The following is a 21,247-nucleotide window of genomic DNA, read 5'->3' as shown; positions in this document are numbered from 1 at the left end:
AAACTATATTCTTCTTATTTTTTGACAAGAGGGATAAGCTTATTTTTTATTTTAGCTATTTTCAAATATTGAGTTAGTGCTTCCTTTTTGTCTTCTGAATTAGGTATTTTATCTATTAAGTCTAGGTATTTTATCTATTAAGTCTATTATTAAATTTTCTTCATTTATGAGAGTGTTAAGTGTTTTACAGAAACAGTCTTCCATCTCTTCATCAGAATCTGAACTACTTAAAATCAGATTTTCATCTTCTATTCTTTCTGTAAGAGACTCAGAATCAGATGTAGAAAATACTATTGTTGGACTCATTATCTTTTTGAATTATGTCATATATTTGTTTCTTTATTTCTTCTTCAAGAAATAAGGCATTTATTTTCTTCTTGACTCTACAATTACTTTTGTAGTGTGCAACTTTTCCACATTTATAGCATACTGGGATTTTCCTCTTCCCCTTTTTGAATTTAGCTTTGGGGGCAAATTTTTTGGTAAATTTATCTTTATTTTTAGTTCGTTCATATTTAGGTTTTTTATTTTTATTTTTTCTTTCATAAATTTTATCAGATGATGGTACAGTATTGTATCCAAATTGTTCACAAAAATCTCCTAGTTCTTTTTTTCCCGTCATTCTCTGTTTATCGGGTTGCCTTTTTAATTTTAAATTAGTACATAAGGTAAGACCTTCTGCACAGATTTCGGCGGAGAGTTCTACTAACGTATAGAGAGAGCATGGGATGATTCCTCCAATCTTATTTTTTAGCTTGGTTTTTACCTTTTCGACGAAGAGATAAGGTAACCCTACTATAAATTTCTCTTTCGAGTGATCTGCACTGCTGTCTTCTCGTGACAAGAGTCTTGAGAAGAATACATCCTTATACCATTTATAATGAGATAAAGTGCGGCATCTTAAATTAGAAAGTAAGTCCTCTGATCTAGCATCTAGTAGAGAGGTACTTCCTACAAAATGGAGGGTTATTGTATAAATGAGTGTATTGACGGCATCACTTTCACTATGAGGTACATCTTGATTAAATTCATTCTTAACAACCCATTGCCTTGTGGCATTTAAAATTTGATTTTTAGTGGTTTCACTCTTGTGAAAATCCCACCATCCCCTCGACCATCCTGTGAACCCACATACGATGGCTTTAACGACTTCTTGATCATGATTCCCAGCGACTTTACAAGCCGTGGCATATATAGTAATATGTTTCATAGTATCTAGTATCTGATGATCAGACATACCATCAATATTCCAATTTACTATCGTTCTTCCTGAATAGAATACAGTATGTGAAATCAAGTCTTCTTTAAATTGTACATCTATTGGGGTTGGCCTAGTATGATACATTCTCGATGGAGCTGTTGATCTCCATTTTCTTCCATAATCTATTCTATTTAGATCACTTTCTTTGAAGGCTTCTGTTATAATTGATATCTCATCTTTCTCTATGGCTTATTCTTGAAGTACCATAGCTTCTGATTTTAATACTATTCCTTTTCCCTTTTTATCGTTTATGCTTAGATGAGATAATTTTTTTATTAGTTCGTCTACTAATTCTTTATTTTCCTCCTTTTTTCTTCCTCTTAGATGAAAACGTTCTTCATTTATTTCTGGAGGAGGTTTAAACAACACATCTTTCTTTCTTTCTTGTATTTTCTCTTGAGGTTTTCTTATTATGTTTTCAAGCCTAGTGGTCTGTTTTCCTATGGATTGTAAACATAGATTTGTATAATTATTTTGTTCTATGATATGTGGGATCATTTCTATTTTATGACTATGTTCATTTGGAACTAGTTTATAAGGCGAGGCTTTAGTTTATGGTTTGTCTTTAATCATGCCTTTTATTTGAAGACTCCGTTCAAGAGGATGTATACTTTGGACTTCCTCACCCTCGACTGTATAAAAGTTCTGGTATTGGCTTTCAAGGGTATTTAATTCAAAGTTTGGGATAGGAACATTCTTTTCTTTGAGTGTTGTCGTCAACCAGTAAAAGAACCCTATACTTTGCCTATTCTTTTTTATAAATCTATTGTATCTTTTATGAAAGGCATCTATCAATTCTTGAGAAAATTCTTTTAAATACCATTATCTTATTTCTTTATTGGATTCTGATAGGTAATCATTTCTTAATAAATCTATATTTATCTTTTTCTCCTTTTGGAGGGTCAGAACATGAAAATCAAAGTCTGGTTCATCACCTAAAGGGCTAGGGTCAAAAGGTTTGTATACAAGTATATGTATATTACTGTTTGTTCTGGTCAGACCTTGTATTTCAGGTTTTTCTTGTAGAGAAGCAGTAGAATATCTGGATGGTACTGGGGTTCTTCTTCGAGGTCTAATCTAATCATATCTTCAGAGAAATTTTAGTCTGGTTTTTTGGTCAGACCTAAACTGTATTTTGATGTTTCCATCAGGATGCTCAATTATTTGGCCTGTTTTATTATGGACTGGAGTCCTGTATTGTTGATTTCATTTTGGATAGACCAGTTCTCTGGAAGAACTATTTGGGACCAATTTAATGATTTAGGAACAACTGTATTTGATCTTTCTATATTGGTTTGGAAGAATACAGTATGCCCTTTTGTATCCATTTGTAAAGCATTTGGACAAAGTGTATTCATAACTTTATAGCATATTCTGTATATCAAGGCTATATTTTGAGAACCTGGGTTCATGTCAAACCCTTGTGTTTTTATATTAAGGGTAAGGACTTTAAGGAGATTGGGATCACTTAAAGAGACTGAGTAATTTGGGAAACAATTAAAATAAACAAGTCCACTACATAGACTGGATTCTACAACTCCTAAGAATGAATCAGTAAACTTATTATGTCTACTATCTTTAAGGCATAATAATATGGAATTATTAAGACCTAACCTAGTGAGTGGTTTTTCAGCTAGCTGTATAAGTCCTATATGCAGATATTTGTAATCCTTATTTTTATGAGATTGAATCATTTTTTCAGACAGTAATTGAAAGCTTTCCTACTTACTATTGACTGAAAGACTTTGTTCTACTGTTTTGATAGCGTAGCTTGTTCTAAATTCAAAGGTTCCCTTTTTATATATATCAGTAATATGGACTTTTGGTATGTTCCAATTATGCATTTGTTTTTCTATATTATCGATTATAATTTCTTCTTTATTCTTTATTCTTTATCATTAGTGTACCGCTAGATGGTGATAATGTCCTATTGGATAGCGTCCTAATAAAATTTTCCATTAAACGGTTAGTCCGAGAATTGAGACCATTGCCGCCCAGTCCGTTTACTGCTTGAGGCTAGGAAGAGCCGTCAAGGTACCAAGGACGTAAGAGGTTGACTAGAGTACTCATCCTAATAACAATAACAAGAATAATAACAATAATGATGAGAATAATAATGACAATAATAATGACAATAACAATAATAAGAATAACAATAATAATAAGAATAACAATAATAAGAATAACAATAATAATAATAACAATAATAATAACAACAATAATAATAACAACAACAGAGCGGGGCAGAAAGAGATATAAAGAAGAAAGAATGAAGTAATAAGAGAGAGGGATATAGGGGGAGAAATGTATAACAAGTGAGATAGAGAAAAGGGAGGGAGATTAAAGAGAGAAGGAGAGAGGGGAGAGAGAGAGAAAGAGACAAGAGATAAGAGAGAGAGAGAATTAAGTTGAGAGAGAGAGATAATTAAATGAAAAAGAGAGAGAGAGGAGATGGAGAAGTCAAGAGAGAGAAAGAGTGAGAGAGAGATGGGGTGAGAGATAGATGGCAAAGAGAATTGGAGAGAGGGAGATAGAGACTAAGAAGAGAAGAGATCGAGAGTGACAGAGAGAGTGAAAGAGACTGGAGAGATAATTAGGAAGAGAGAGAGATCGTGAAACAACGGGAGAGAGATGGGGTAAGAGAAAGAGAGAAAGATGAATGATGGGAGAGAGAGACAAAATGAGATGAGAAAGAAAGAAAGATAGATGAGAGGGAGAGATTCTGAGAGAGAGAGAGAGAGAGAGAGAGAGAGAGAGAGAGAAAGAGAGAGAAATTGATAAGGACGAACGACAGAGAGAGAAGGAGATGGAGAGAAAGAGAGATGGGAGGGACAGATCCTGAGAGAAAGAGAGAGGGAAAGAGAGAGGGATGAATGAGAGAGATGAGAAGGAGGGATCCCAAGAGAGAGGAAGAGAGAGAGAAAGAGAGGAATAGAGAGGGAGAGAGAGATGAGTGAGAGAGGGAGATAGAAAGAAAAAGAGAGTGGAAGAAAGAAAAAGAGAGTGAAAGAAAGAAAAAGGGAGTGGAAGAAAGAAAGAGAGAGGAAGATAGAAAGAAAAAGAGAGATGAGTGAGAGAGGGAGAGAGAGATGAGTGAGAGAGGGAGAAAGAAAAAGGGAGATAGATAGAAAGAGGGAGATAGAAAGAAAAAGAGAGGATAAGAAGAAGAAGAAGAAGAAGAAGAAGAGAAGACAGAGATAAAAGGAGAGGGACCGGTGGCCTGGCCGTTGGCCTAAGAGAGAGAGAGAGAGGGAGAGAGAGACAGAGAGAGAGAGAGGAAAACTATGGAGGAAAGAAACAAAAGAAGATGAAGGGAGAGAAAGAAAGAGAAAGTGCGAGAGAAGAGAGAAAAAGTGAGAGAGAAGAGAGAGAAAGAGAGCGAAGAGAAATAGTTAGGTACCCAGTATAAACCGCGGGTTCGGACATGAGGGTAAGGTTGGTCTTAAACTTCTTGGGATGCTCCTTGAGATAGGTTGAGTCCTTAGCATAGGAAACTAGGGTTTAGGATTAGAGCTTATGGACTAGGGGGTAGGCTAGGGTGCATAAACATAGAGACTATGCAAGTTGGGACTAGGTGTATGGAAGTAGAGACTATGGAAGTTGGGTCTAGGGTGTATGAAAATGAGGACTATGGAAGATGGGTCTATGGTATATGGAACTGAGGACTATGGAAGATGGGTCTAAGGTGTATGGAAGGGAGGACTATGGAAGATAGGAGTGAGGGGTTCTAGGTTGTAAGTGAGGGGTTATACGGTTAGTTCTTAGTGGGTACAAGTTTTATCTCTCCTCTCTTTAGGTAAGAAAGATGGAATCAAAAATCAAAACCGAATGGGGCAAGCCCATTGATTTTTTATTAATCTCTCCAACCTTTCCTACTTAGGTTTACAAATGCCTTAAAATGCCTATAGATCACTCCCTTGAAACAAGGGTGAATGACCAAAAGCAAACAAAATTGTCCAATATTACATTTTTTTAATTAAAAGTGAATCCCATTTTTTTTCCCTAGAAAATGTTTCATAAGTCATAGCCATAGTTCGGGGCCATTTTCGGGTACTTCCGACGATCTTCCGAGGAAAATAAGGTCGTAGAGTTTGATCTTGAATCGAGGTTTCGAACCCACTTTGAAAATCCGGTGAAAGATCATAAACTTGATATTTTCGATGCTCGTTTCTTAATGTTTTGGGTCGATTCCTTTAGATAGGGATATTGTCACAGATATTTTGTGATAAAATATCTCGATTTGGTTGCTGAATCGTCACTTTCGAAATTGGGGAAGTCGTCGAAAAACTTGATTCTGCTCACCGAAAAATGTGCTTGTTTGTGAATTTAAAATTTGGTATATTTGGGTCTTGTGTCATGCTCAATATTTACCTCAAATTGAAGCTCTCGATATCGTAGTCACAACGGATCCATTGTCAAGACGATCCGATGCCTGGGCTTCATGGTACGGCCATTTGATCAAAGGGGTGTTTGTCTTTTAAAAATTCTGCAATGCATGAGTTTTTTAATGCAACTACTTGTTTACGATGCAAAATATGACAAATCTATCTGGTGAAGATCTCTTTGATTTTGACACCTTTAAATTGATGAAATGAAATGGTAGAGAAGGTGGGACAAATCGAATTCAAATCCGAGGCCAGATCTGCCAAAAAACGAGCAGATCTGTTCTCAGATCTGTGGCAGAGCCAGCATGATCCAAAGCATCAAAAACATGATTTTTTAAAGAAAACTAATCAAAGTAAGAACAAAATAAAATTAAAACAATAAAACAAAGGAAGAAAACGATACCAAATCGGGCCGGATGGCCCGGGACTCCCGAGCTTCGAGGACTCACTCGTATCAGCACCAACGTCCTCTTTGCCTCTCTGATCCGGATGTTGACCAGCAAATCTGTGATGTACAGGGTGGTTGTTCCCTGGAGATGATTCTGTAACTAGGGTTGTTGTGCCCTAGAGATTTAGGCTTTTGTCTTAAGGTTAAGGTTTCAATATGCTAGGGTTTCTGAAGCAAACTCTTTCCTAGGGTTTTCAACTTCTTTCAAAGAAGTCCGTTTGTCCCTCCATTTCTAATTTCATCTGCCCTTAAGTAGCCATGAAAAAGGGATATGCAAGGGCCCAAGACCTGTTGGTAAGGATATACATCCATAACCAACAAATCCCGAGTCAAACATATAAAAATTTGGGGCACGGATTTGGGCGGCATGGGTCGTGCCGCCCAAGGATGGGCGGAACGGGTCGTGTTGCCTGGGCCGCACGCCCCATGTCGCACAATCTAAATTTGGTCCAAATTGAGATTTTCACTTCTGATGTGTTCCTCAGCCTCTTGTGAAGCTACCAGAAAAAATTTGGGTCAAAACGTATTTTTTTACTATTTTTATTGATTGTTTTTGGTAAAATAGGGCATTTGCAAGATGCTTTGGGCAACACGTCCTGTGTAACCTGAGCGTCAAGCCCCGTGTTGCCCAAACCAAAACTTCTCCAAATTGATGTTTCTCAATTTGGCTGTCTTCCTCAACCTCTCGTGAAGCTCTCAGAGAAAATTTGGGTCAAAATGGATTTTTTTTACTATTTTTAATGAATTTTTTGGTAAAACAACATGTTTACTGAATTCCAGGTCAAAATGGGCATCTACTGGGTTTTGGGCTGGCAGATGGGTAAGTTGTGTGACCTATGGATTTTGGGTTTACTTGGCCAATTTGATCATAAGGGCCTGAGAAAACTACAAAACTCGCTAGATTTAAACGGGGTGTCTACAGTTGCCCCTCTTTAGCACTCCATGTCCTTCGAGGAACAGCAGAGTAACAAAGAAGTAGACATGCTGTCGTTCCCTGTCCTTCTAGGGGCAGGCGAACGTGCACTCCCTGTCCTTCGAGGGACAGGTGAGCAGCAATAGTAGACTCTCTGATGCTCCATGTCCTTTGAGGGGCAGGAGAATGTCAAAGATGAATGTCATCCCGACGTCACGTGGGTAGATGGCACACCAACTATCCCTTCAAGTCAATGCGCTCCCATGCTCACCCACCTAGGGCATTTTCATCTTAGGGTTTTCGTCGTGAGGTGTCGGTGAGTTACACATGCTTGAAACTCGAGGTGGATTTTACAGCCATGCCACTTGTCCTCAGGGTTTTCTCAGTTTGAAAATTTTAACCCTTGCAATTTCTTTGATTTCGTTAAGGGTTTCCTAAGGCTTTCTATAGGACAAGACTTGTCTAATCAATTCCGAATAGAGAGGCGAGGAAGCAACGTGGTAATCGCGGCAACACGGTGTTCATCATATATAGGTGTCCAAGCTCCTTTGTTTTTACAAGTCTTTTTAGAAAATTTTGAATGTAGGAAGGGATTTGAAAAAGAACCCGGAGCAGAGACAGGCTATGATTTTAACAAAGAAATTAAAGTTTTTGAAAACACAAGACATATAATGAAAATTTTGAAAAGGGAAAGATATTTCAAAAAGCAATGTTGGTTAGCAATTTCAACCCTTGCAGACCTCTAAGCAGTTAGCGCCATGCAGCGATGGCTGATACACCCGACCTTTTACGTCATACGATGATAGACAGTATCTGTCTAGGCTCGTTTACGTAGCATGAGTTTGACGTGTTTGCTCGGTTTTTAACGTCGCATGAGTTTGACGTGTTAGCTCTTTTTTTAACGTAGCATGAGTTTGGTGTGTTAGCTCGGCCTTTTAATGTTGCACGAGTTTGACGATCTGAATTCTGGTTGGCAGTTTAGGTTCATGCCACCGTGGAGCAAAAGATTTTTCTGAAATTGGTTGGCGGTTTAGACTCATGCCACAGAGGAGCAAAAATTTTGAAATCGGTTGGCAGTTTAAGCTCATGCCACCAAGGAGTCTTTGGAAAATTTTGAAATTTCCTTTTTTTTTTTTTTTTTTTTTTTGAAATTGGTTGGTAGTTTAAGCTCATACCACTGAGGAGCATACAGAATTTTTTGATTTTTTTTTTATTTGGAAAGATTGGTTTAATTGAAAAGAAAAAAAGGTTTTTGGCAAAAATATTTAGGCGACACGAGTGACACGAGGAGGGTCGCCCTCAAAGGCTGGGGCGACACTAGGCGTGTCGTCCTCACAGGCTGGGGCGGCGTGTCGCTCATTTCAATTTTTTTTTTTTTTTTATTATTATGTTTTGGCTGGACGACACCAAGTGTGTCACCCATAAAAAAAATTTTCTATTATTATTATTATTTTTTTTATTAAATCTTGTTGCCCTTGCTGTGAGGTCTTTCTCAACTTTGCCTTTGTTGTGGGGAGTTTGAAAAAAAGAAATTTATTGCCCTTGTTGAGGGGTCTTTGCTAAGCTTGCCTTTGTAAGTGTGCAATTTATTCATCAAATCATAGTAGAACACTTTCTTTGCACATACTTTCAAACTGAATATTTACAAACTCAGCCCCCTAGTTGTAGGGTTTTTGTCTAGAATTTCTGATTATTGGGTCGTTGTACGCACACACAAGGATGAGCTTTCCTCATTTTGCCTCAGGGGATCCAGTCGAGAAAAAAAAAAGCTCCTAAACTAGCCAATTCGTCATCGGCGAGGTTCACCTATCTCCTATATGTGGTAGTTGGTAGTTATACTCATACAACCATGGAGTGCCTGACTAGTTTCAAGCCTTCATAACAGGCATAGAAAGTTAGCTTCGAGAATGAGGCCAGATGAGTAACAGTTTATCCTCTTGTAGTGATGGAGGAAGTCCTTTTTAAAAGGGAAATTTTTTTGCAAATGGATGATTTTAACAGTTAAATTGAAGCAACATTTTCGAAAGGGATGGGGCTTACAGTTTTGCCGCCTGTGGCCCCTTTGGTGGTGATTTTCTTTGTTATATTTTACCCAGGGATGATGAAAGGATTCTCTTATGGGATCGTGAGAACTCAGAAATCATGAAGTTGCCTTTTTATCTTTGGAGCTATCATCCTCTGCGTCAAGAATCCATGAAGAGTTCTCTGGATTCTTGCCGGGCTTTTCTCTTAAAGGATCTCAACATTTTCCAGGGTTCGTCGAAATCATTTCGGTTTTTATTCATGTCACCCTCCAACATCTTTCTGAGTTGGTTCTGTTGAGAACCTGCTTAGGAGGAGTCTTCATCCTCAGGGTCTACTTTATGAAGTATTATTTGAACTTGCAAGTTCTTGTTTGTACTTGAGTGCTTTGTATCGAAAACTCCTTCTTAGCGATCTTTTTATTCCTTTTACTCGTGGTGCCTTTTCAGGTTTTCACCACGTCCATTTTTTTGCTTTTTTTATTTGTTATTTTTCTTTTTTTTCTTTGTGATGCTTTTTTAGGTTTTCACCACTTTTTTTAGCCTGTTTCGGGCAGTATTTTCTGAGATACATCGCATTAATGAGGTCATTGAGTTCATACCATTCCTGATTTTTTATCTTGTAAGAGTTGCTTGTGTGCACTTGGGTAACCACGAATGGCCCCTCCTAATTAGGTTTGAACTTGCCTAAAGGGTGTGGATTTACAGGAGTGTGGAAGATTTTCTTGAGTACCATGTCTCTTTCTCTGAATTGTCGAGGAACAACTTTTCTTTAGTATGCCCTCTCGGTTCTACGCTGGTAAGCAATGATATTTTGTGTTGCTCGTAATCATTTTTCATCCAAATTAATGAGGGCAGCGATTCGTGCTTCGACTTTTTGTTCCTCATCTGAATTTTTATGAATAAGGACTCCGAGAGATGGTATCTCAACCTCAATGGGTAGCATTGCTTCCATACCATACACCAATGAATATGGGGTCATGCCAGTAGGAGTCTTCTCAGTTGTCCGGTAGGCCCATAGGGCGTCATTTAGCTTTTTGTGCCAATCTTTCCTGCCTTTTATTATTTTGTCTATGATTATGAGAAGTCCTTTATTTGTGGCTTCTGCTTGTCAGTTTCCTTGAGGGTAGTAAGGTGTGGAGAATTTTTGTGTTATCCCAAACTTTTTGCACACCTTAGTGACCTTTTCATTTTTGAGATTGGATTTGTTGTCAGTGATGATTGACTCAGGAACTCCAAATCTGAATACAATGTTATTCTTTATGAAATGGGCAATATGTTGGCCTTCAATTTTAACAAATGATGTTACCTCTACCCATTTGGTGAAGTATTCTATAGCCGTTAATATAAAATGGTGGCCGTTTGAGCTTTTGGTGATATCATTCCGATGATATCAAGACCCCACATGATGAAGGGCCATACGAGTGGTGTTGAGTTGAGTGATACGGACAGTGCATGGATGAGGTCTCCATAGAGTTGATATTTGGGACACCTCTTAACGAACTTCCAGCAGTCTTCAGCCATGGTGGTCCAGTAATAGCCTTGGCGCCTGATTTTTTGAGCTAAGGCGGTTGCCCTAGAATGACCTCCTTCATTGTGCAGCTCTGTTAGTACTTGGTCAATTTCTGGCTGATCGAGGCACCGTAGAATGATGTCATCGAAGAACTTTTTGAATAGGAGATCACACCTTATTAAGAATCCCATAGAAAACCTTCGGAGGGCTTCTTTATCCTTTTTGGTGGCTCCTTCGGGGTATAACTCATCTTTTAACAGGGACAAAACATCGTGGAACCATGGTTTTGCCTTAACTAGCGCATCTTAATCTACGAGAGACACTTCCCCAACATTTTCATTTTCTTACTCTATTTCTTTTTCGATCCTTGGTGGGGAAGGGTCATGTTTGTTCCTGATGTAGAATGGGTGCGTTGTGATTTCTGGGGGAATATCGACTATTGAGGCAAGGGTTGCAAAGGTGTCAGCGAACCAAATATTTTCCCTAGTCACATGCTGGAAGGTGATGTTCTTAAAATATGGGATCATCTTTTCCACATTTTCTTCATAAGGTTTAAACTTTTCTTCTTTCACCCTCCAACCCTTAAACTTGGTTTATGACGAGTAAGGAGTCACCAATCACTCGTATTTGCTGGATTTTCATTCCCATGGTGTTTTCGAGCCCAGCTATCAAGGCTTCACATTTAGCAATATTGGTACATGGGAAATTCAACCTAATAGTTGTTGGCATTAAAACCTTCTCAGGTGAGCATAATATGACTCCTACACCTGACCCGTATTCGTTCTTTGCACCGTCAAAGTATAGCTTCCAAATCGAGTACTCAAATGTGAAGAGGTTCTCATCAAGGAGATCCGTGTTAACGGGAATATTGCTTAGCAGTGCATGTTCAACTAAGTGGTCAGCAATGGCTTGTCCTTTGACCAATTTTTGAGTGATGTACTCGATCTCGAACTTGCTCAATAGAATTTTCCACTTCGACAAACGTCCGTTGAGGACTGACTTCTCTAATAGATACTTGAGTGGGTCAATTTTTGATATGAGCTTGACTGAATGAGATAAGACATAATGTCTTAGTTTCTGCATGGCCCGCACAAGTGTTAAGCGGTGTTTCTCCACATCCATGTATCTTGTCTCATAATCGACCATGGTTTTGCTGATATAATATATCATTTGTTCATTTCCATGGTGGTTATATTGTCCTAACATTGCCCCCATGGTCTTGTCTTTGACTGACATGTATAAGAACAAGGGTTTTTCTGGACTAGGAGGACTAAGGATGGGAGGTTTGTTGAGGTACTCCTTGATTTGATCGAACACTTCTTGGCATTCATTATCCCATATGAATGGGGTATCCTTCTTAAGGAGTCTATTGAATAGTGCGCACTTATCTGCTACTTATGAAATGAAATGCCTTATGGCTTGTATCCGACCTTGAAGCCCATGAGTTTCTTTGATGTTCCGGGGAGGAGGCATTTCAGCGATGGCTCGTATTTTGGATGGGTCCACCTCGATGCCTCTTTGGCTCGCTATAAAGCCTAGTCATTTGCCGGATTCAACTCCAAAGACATATTTTTGTGGATTGCGTTTGAGTTGATGTTTCCGGAGTCTCTCAAAAATGGTTCTCAGGTTGGTGAGATGATCAGACTTGGTCTTTCACTTGACCAGAATGTCGTCGACATAGTCTTCCATAATGGTATGCATTAGATTGTGGAAGATGCTAGTCATTGTCAGTTGATAAGTTGCTCCTGCATTTTTGAGATCGAAGGGCATGACTTTATAACAATAGGTTCCCCATTGTGTTATGAATGACGTCTTGGTTTGGTTTTCTTCTGCCATGAGGATCTGATTGTACAAGTCGTCCATGAATAACAATATCTCGTGACCCACAGTGTTGTCGACCAAGGCATCTATGCTTGGTAACGGGAAGTTGTCCTTTGGACATGCTTTGTTGAGGTCTCGGTAGTCGCCACACACTCGGATCCTCCCGTCTTTCTTGGGTATGACCACTATGTTGGCCAACCATTCATAATAATCGACGGGACTAATGAACCTCGCCTTGAGCAGTTTGTCGATTTCTTCTTTGATTTTGAGCTCAAGGTGGGTCTTTTGACGTTGAAATTTCTGCCTTACAAGCTTTGCCCCTTCGTTGAATATCAGGTGATGTTGCACCAATGTGGGATCTAGCCCTGGCATATCATTGTATGACCAGGCGAAGACATCGCGATCTTCCTTGAGAAAGGAAATCACATTTTCTTGCTCTTCAGAAGATAAGGAGGTTCCAATCTTGATTAACCTTGGGTCCTTCTCAGTTCCTAGGTTTACGTCAATCGTCTCTTCGATGGTAGCCATTGGGTCACCATCGGACCTCTTCTTGAATTGCTCAACATGGGAAGTAAGTTCCTCAGGTTGAGGGATTTCTTCAGACTCTTGACTCTCTTGATCTTCATCATGGTCGTCCAATTCATCGTCTTGGGTATTATGCACCGTTATTGGGCTATCTTGAGTGCCCATTTTTAAAAATTCTTTTTCATTATTATTAGCTTTATCATGTTCTAAATTTTCCACAGTTTTTGAAATGTTGGAAAAGGTGTCCCGTATGGGACTCATGAGAGAAATGTTGGGACCGGACGGGCAAGGTGGTTAGATGGCCACCCCGCGCCTATCTATTTTTTTGCACCGGGACTTGAAGGTGCCGCTGGTATGCTTCTAGCGATTCTCGAGATAAAGGAATGATCGACCAATTCTGTCCCTGGGTTGGTGTTGGTGGATGAGCACCCTTGGCTGTGTTAGAGTCAATTGTGCACGCCTCCTCCAGATCCAGGTCAGCAAGTAGGTCTTCAATTCCTAGTCCTTGTGTGTGCTGAGATGTGGAAGAGGGACTATCCCTTGTTGGGGAATCAAGGATCACCTTTGGCCATTTTGAAGGATGGGCATTGAGAGGATCGAGGTTTTGAATGCCTCCGAATACAAAACATGGTTGGCTTAAAGGCTTCATCTGGCTTTGAAATAGGGAGAGTACACCCAAGCCCTATTCGATCCCTTTTTTCAGTTTTGGCTTCAGGTGATGCCGAAATCGCGTCCTTCACGCCTTGCTCTTGACTTCCCAAGCCATAATTAGGTTGGAAGCCTTGGGAGAAGAGTATGTGCCAGGCTTCGAGGGACCCGAAGCCGTATCGATGTTGGCATTGGATAATCTCCTCTATCGATGCAAAAGTTTACAAAATTTGAGGAACAAGGTCACCGGCCTCTAAGCATAAGGTAGCACAATCAGCTTGCTCGAAGGAAGCGAGTGAGATTTCCACGAGCTCGACCCCTACGACTAGCTTTCCGCTATGTGTGCTAGGATTAAAAAAGAAGGGGGGTCGACACAAACCTTTGCAACGGCATTTTTTGTTGGAAACTTGAGGCATTGATGAAGTGTTGAGGCGACCACGAGGTTCTCATGTAGCCATGGTTTGCCTAGCAGCATGTTGAATGAAGGTTTTATGTCTAAGACATAAAACTTCACCAACTGAATGGTGGGGCCAATCTTGAGTGTGAGAGGCAATATGCCTTCAGCTTGCCTCTTTGTCCCATTGTATGCGACAATAGTTAGTTAGCATGGCTCGAAGTCATCCGGGCTTTTGCCTTAACTGCTTCATTGTTTTCATAGGGCATATATTCAGGGATGCCCCATTATCAACCAGCACTCTCCTTATCTCATATCCTTTCATGAAAATAGTGATATGAAGAGGCTGGACATGAATGCGATTGACATTAGCCGGGATGTCATCATCTGTGACTATGATTGGCGTTGGTGTCATTAGTTGGTTGATCATCCCACACAACTCATCCGGTTGTGTGTTGCTCGGGATGTGGGTCTTAATAAGAACCTTTTCAATTTGCGCTCTATGTGTCGGCGAATTCGCAAGTAGCTCCAAGATGGAGATTTGAACCTGGATCTTCCCGAGATGAGTCGGTAGATCATAGGTGGTTGCTGATCCTTGAGTTATTTTATTAGGTTCATGACCCGCAACCCCTGCTGGTGGTTTGGCTGTTGAAGTGACTCCCATTCTTTTATCAAGAGTGTCCGCCATCAATTGGATGGGTTTGAACACTCGACCTCTTCGGGTTAAGGAATCAACTCTGCCAGCCTGGAGCTCGATGGAGTCAGCCCTAGCGAGAGTAATCAGAGACCTCATAGTGTTGGCCCCTTGTTTGGAAGATGATCTCTTTTAATCAGCTTTGACCATGTCAATCTCGAGGGCATCATCTTCATCATACTGGTCTCACTTAGGAGGATCATTAGAATTCGGGAACAAAGAATTTCCTCTAAGAAGACTCAAAATATGTTCTTCAACTTCTTGGAGATGATGATCACAAGCAAATATGAATTGGCTGGGATCATCTTCTTCGTCTCCGCTTTCAATCATCTGAATGATAACATCCTCCTTTGAATTACTTGGAGCTCCCATTTCTTCGGTGGTTGTAGCCGTATTTTTTGGGAGAGGGTTTGTGAAGATACCCATCTTTTGATTAAGTTCTTCAACAGGTTGATTTCTAGGTCCGACAGTCATGTTACCCTTATTAATCAACCCTTGAATCACTCGCTTCAAGTAGAAACAAATTTGGGTATCATGGGCATAGTTTCTATGCCACTTGCACCATCTGTTCTTATCCTTAATCGCAAATGGTGATTCAGACGGTGGCGGGAGTTGAACCATGTTTGTCTCCAAGAGTAACTCGAGCACTTTTTTTAACGGGTCTTTGAGAGGAGTGAAGTTTTCATCTCGCCTTTAATTGTTATTTGGAGTGTTACCTCTAGGCTGACCCCTTCGATTTGGATTCCTATTATTGTGCTGGGTGGCTGAACCCTGACCCGATCCATTAACGACAATTTCGTTAACCTAACTGGAAGCTTTTCCCTTGTCGTTGCTTATATTTTTATTCTGGGGAGTCGTGATGGGTTTGTTATCAGGCCTAATACTGAGGGGTGTCCCTCTCACCCTTTCATGTCGCGCCACCTGCTCGATCATGGAGTCGAAAGAGTGGGGGATAAGTCCTTGGCTAAAGAAGGTCTTGTATTCAGGAGCTGGATTTTCTAAGGCCATGGAGATTTTAGCTGGGTCCGTGAGTGGACATTCGATGACCTGCATCGCCGCCTCTCGGAATCGACTGATAAAATCCTCAAAGGATGCTCTTGGGTTTTGTTTGGTTGCAATGAGCTCGCCCAGGGAAATAGATCTTGGTGTCAACCCATGGTAATGAGAGACGAACTGGTTGAACATTTCGTCTGGAGTTATGTCTAGTTGAGCGGTCATTATTCTCTGATGCCAGTTTAAAGCCTCGCCAGTCAAAGTTAGTGAAAACAGGGCCTTCAACTGGTTAGGCTTATCTCGCAAAGCTCAGACGGATAGGAGATAGGCGTTGACATGAATATTTGGGTTACTCTTCCCATTGAATTTGTTTTTAAATTCTGGGATGACAAACCCAGGGGGAAGGTCTTCCATGCCTTTAAGGGTCTCATGGACATAGGCCTTTGGGAGTAGGATTTCATGTATACCCATCCTTACAAGCATATCTTGTATCGCTTTCAAAGTGCCTTCTTGTTGGGTATTCAGCATGAGAGTAGGCCCACCTGTCGGTGGGTTCCTGAGCATAGACTGATGAGTCGAGACTTGGGGTAGATGTTGGCCTGTTTGGGCCTGAGATTGATGAGCCATAGTCACTGGGTTGGTTGGATACACTTGCGCCAGAGGGGCGTACTGACCCATGGGTGTCGCCACCGGTGGAAAAACCGGATGAACGAGAGGGACTGATTGAAGAATCGACTGACTCGGTTGTGCTAATTGGTTTGGCATAAGCTAGGGCATGAACAATGCATCGTAGATCAACGAGACTTTTGAGAGCAGCTTGGATACCTGTCTCGCCTTGGGGTCGGTTTGGGTCGACACCTCTGCTTCGTACAGTGTTCCAAACATCAGGAGCTGTATTACGGTGACTCGAGGTAGAGTTGGATCCCCTAGTGGGTCTTGGTCTTGAGATCGTTGGACCTCGGGGCTATCTGGGTTAGAGTTGTGGGAATTAGTGTTAGATGCCGCATGATCTTTTTCCCTCACACGGCTCCTGCTTTGGTTGCCTAAGGTCAGACGGCTCCTATTGTGGCTACGTAAGGTTCCCTGTAGGAAAATGCCCGGCCGGTCCCCTTGACTGTTCAATGTTTTTTTGGCTGAGCCAACTTTTCGGACCATACAAAGCTCAGGGTTAGGAGTGGATCCCTGGGACTAGGCTTCTAATTGAAGACCTTGATGATGGATAATGGATTGGCCCGAGTGTCTGGCAGTAATCCCAAGGGATTACAGCATACTGGTCCCTAGTTATGGGAAGGTTTAGTTTAGAGTCAGCCATGGAGTAGTCATCATAATCGCCTTGGGTAACCGACATGATGATTTTCTTTGGCTGGGTTTTAGAGTCTAGGCTTAAGTAAGATCTAAACTCGATGACCTAGGGCAGAGTTAGCCTGACTCTAGGGGAAAAACCTTAACTAAGACCAAGGCTAAGACTAGCTTGGAATCTAGACTTGCTAGACTCATTAGGTTTTGGTTCAGACCCTAAACTAGTCTAAGCCTAGTTTAGCTCTAGAGGCAAATCTAAGCTTAGAATTATGCTAGAACCTAGACTAAGATCTTAGCTCGGACCAAGAGTGGGTCTAGGTTTAGACCTAGGTGTGAGCCTGGTTCAGACCTGGACTGAGCTGAGTGCAAGCCTGAGCGTGGACCTAGAGGGTTGTGAACTTAGAACGGGTGTAAACTCGGACTGGATCAGAGTTGGTTTAGGCCCGAGCTCTGGCTTAGACCCAAAAGGGGGACTAGGTTCGGACCTGGGCTAGGTAGGGTATAAGCCCGAACTTCAATGTAGAGAGTTTTAATGATCAGACCAGGTATGGACCTGGATTGGATCAAAGAGAGCTAGGAACGAGCCTTCGGCTCGAACCAAGATGGGACCTAGGTTCAGACCTGGGTGTAAACCTGGTTCGAACCTGGGCAAGGCTAGGTAAAAGCCTAAACTTGGACCCAGTGTTCAGCTTGGACCAAATGTGGTTCCAGGCTGAGATTAAAGATTAACCAATCACAAATAAGCAAGCAAGCACACGAAAATGTTTGACCTAATAAAGTATTATAGGTAGGCTTAGCTTGAGAGTGGGTTTCTAATTATTGAAATGCGGCTAGGCTGATATTGGTCCCCACATAGGTCCTAGCCTCCTGTTATAGAATTTTTCCAGGTCCTACTATGCGCGGAGTTGCTTTGAGGCAAAGGATTACGATGGCGCGCTCACAGTTAAAGTTACACGAATCTCAACTGCTTCAGCTCTCAATGCTAAGTTTCTCTGACGTGGATTTTGGGGGTTTTCGAAAAAAAAAATTTCTAGTTTCCCAGGATTCTTGGTCGGTGTGTGCTAGAGTGTGTAAAGAAGCACGCAAATGAAAATAATGTCAAGCACACAAACACACAATGCAAAGAAAGAAAATAAATGGGATCTCAGCACTAATCATGCTTAGCGATGCACGCTTCGAGGTGAAACTCGTTCGAAGCACAGTATAGATGGAGGGGTAAGCAACTCCTAAAAAGGTAAAGTCAGAACAATGAAACCAGGCACAGTCTCTGCTAAGTCGAGCGCGGCCCTAGTCGAGGGTGACTCGAACGGGACACAGTACAGGGAGGGTGCAAGCAGCCCTTGATGGATATATATATATATATATATTTTATCTTTTTTAAATTTTATGAAATACAGTTAGACTAACCATGGTGAAAGCAGGGAAAAATGGTTTTAGCTAAAATTAATAAACTAAAATAAAACAAAAAAAAGTCAGGAGCAAGACAGACTTATCTGAAGTAAAATACTTTTTTATATTTTTAAAAAATTTATTTTAAGCCAAAAATTAGTGAACAAGCACAAAAAGGCTCTGGAATAGACCTGTGGGGTCCTAGAAGTTTTCTGGAACCTCTATGATGGGGTGGCAAGGGTCGTGTTGCCCAAACCAAAAATTATATTTTTTATTTTATTTTTATCATGTTGATCTTTATGAAATAAGGCTACTGAAACTTGTAGAAGCAGAAAAATCAGACTTTTTGATGAAATAAAATTACAACAAAGTGAAACAGAGGAATAATAAATAGAACAAACCTGTATCAAGAAAAATATTTTTTTGGTATTTTTAAAACTTTTTTTTTTCTCCAAAATATCTTGAGAAGTCACAAGAAAGTCCTAGGACTAAGCCTACAAAATTTCAAAAAAATTTGAGTTGGGTGACGGGGGGAACCAGAGAGATCGTTGCCTTGGACCTGGGTGGCACGGTCCGCCTTGTGTCTTTTGAGCGGCACGCCTAGTGTAGCCCAAAAAATTATTATTATTTATATATTTTTATATTTTTTTATTGTATATAATAATAAACTAATCTTACTGTAAACTTGGAGAAACAACAAATAAATGTTTTTTGACTAAAATAAATTAAAATAAAGCGACAGCAGGTCTAGCCGAAAAATATTTTTTTGGTATTTTTAAATATTTTATTTTGACCTGAAACGTTGGAAAAGTTACAAAATGGTACCTAGAACATTCCTAAAAAGTTTCAAATGATTATGAGATTTTGAAATTTTGATGCTTGAATCATGCTCGATTTGCTGCGCGGTGGGCACCAAACTGTTTACGATGCAAAATCTGACAAATCTATCTGGTGAAGATCTATTTGATATTGACACCTTAAAAATGATAAAAATGAAATGGTAGAGAAGGTGGGACAAATCGAATTCAGATTTGAGACCAAATCTACCTAGAAACAAGCAAATCTGCTCTCCGATCTGTGGTAGAGCCAACATGATCCAAAGCATCAAAAACACGATATTTTTAAGAAAACTAATCAAAATAAAATTAAAATAGTAAAAAAAAGGAGTAAAATGATACCAAACCATCCTGGATGGCCCGGGACTCCCGAGCCTTCGGGGGCTCGCCCGTATCAAATCAGCGTCCTCTTTGCCTCTTTGATCCGGATGTTGACCATCAGATCTGTGATGTACAGGGTGGTTGTGCCCTAGATATGGTTCTATAACTAGCGTTTTTTTTCCCTATAGATCTAGGCTTTTGGCTTAATGTTAGGGTTTCAAGAGGCTAGGGTTTTTGAAGCTAACTCTTTCCTAGGGTTTTTAGCTTTTTTCGAAGAAGTCTGTCTGTCCCTCCATTTCTAACTTCATCTTCCCTTAAGTAGCCATGAAAAGGGGATATACAAGGACCCAAGACCTGTTGGAAAGGATATACATTCATAACCAACAAATCTCGAGTCAGACATAACAAAATTTGGGGCATGGATTTGGGCGGCACAGGTCGTGTGATGTTTTTCAATTAGGGTGTCTTCCTCAGCCTCTTGTGAAGCTCTCAGAGAAAATTTGGGTTAAAACGGATTTGTTTATTATTTTTAAGTATTTTTTTGGTAAAACAATGCGTTTATTGGATTCCAGGTCAAAACAGGCATCTACTGGGTTTTGGGCTGGCAGAATGGTTTCGGCTCACAAGGTAAGTTGTGTGACCTATGGATTTTGGGTTTACTTGGTAAATTTGATCCTAAGGGTTTGAGAAAACCATAGAACTTGTCAGATTTGAGAGGGGTGTCTACAGTTCTCTATAGGATTTCTCCCGTCTCGGTCCTCGTCATAAGTGGTGCCATATATCAAAATGTTCGTGTTGACGAGATGAAGAACCCTCTGAAATTTAGGCTTGATAGGGCTTAAAATGGAGAAGTTATGACCCTTAGAAGACAATCCCGAGCTCACATAGCACTGTTCTCTAAAATAGAAACTGGTTCATAGAGGTTGCACCAGAATAGTATAAAATCTACCCTTTTTGGGTAAATTGGCCCTAAGATGGCCTTGAAGTGTTTGAACAAGGAAAAATTTGGTATCTGGGGGTTTCCGGACCTTCAGAATCCAATGAAAGCTGTTTGGTACTCATTTGAAACCTTTATAATAAGGTTGTAGTTATGAGGCATTTCTTCAGCATGTTAAGAACTGGAATTGATTACTAAGTTTTCGTATGAGCTACCTTAACTTTGTCGGATCGTGGCGAAACTTGGCGGGAGCCCTTAGGGCATCAAATACCACCTTCACATGCTTTTTGGGACCAATATGACACCTTACAAAATTCACTCACAAATCTGGGCTTATTTAATGAATGCTTCAGTAGTCCACAGGAGCTTTGGTACTTGTAGGCTTAAGTCGTGACTGACTTCTTCTTTATTCGCATCGGGGATGCAAGTGTCGAAAAAATCCTACAACTCCTGGGCTCAAGATTTTTAGATTTGGGCTTTGACATAGATTTAGACCTAGGGCTAGAGACTTAGAATGAACCAAGACTAGGACCTAAATAGACTTAGATTCGAACCCTACTTGACCTATGTTCGGACCCAGCTGAACCTAAATTCAGACTTTACTAGCTTAGAATCAGGCTTGACTATACCTAAACTCAAACTTGGCTTGACTTGGACTCGGACTTGGATTTAGATTTGGACTTGGTTTACAACCTACACTCGAACCTAGGTAGACCTAGACTTGAACTTGGTTGCATCAGGACTTAGAGTGGGTTAGGTCTAAACTTAATTCTCACTAGGCCTAGACTCGAACCTAGCTTAGACCTAGACTTCAACTTGGATGAACCAAGACTTAAACTAGGCTAGACC

This window comes from Amborella trichopoda, chromosome 7, assembly GCF_054954075.1.
Source record: "Amborella trichopoda isolate Santa Cruz 75 chromosome 7, AtrichopodaSantaCruz75HAP2 v2.0, whole genome shotgun sequence".
NCBI lineage: Eukaryota > Viridiplantae > Streptophyta > Magnoliopsida > Amborellales > Amborellaceae > Amborella > Amborella trichopoda.
The sequence above is the reverse complement of the archived record's forward strand: the minus strand, read 5'-3'. Positions refer to the sequence as shown.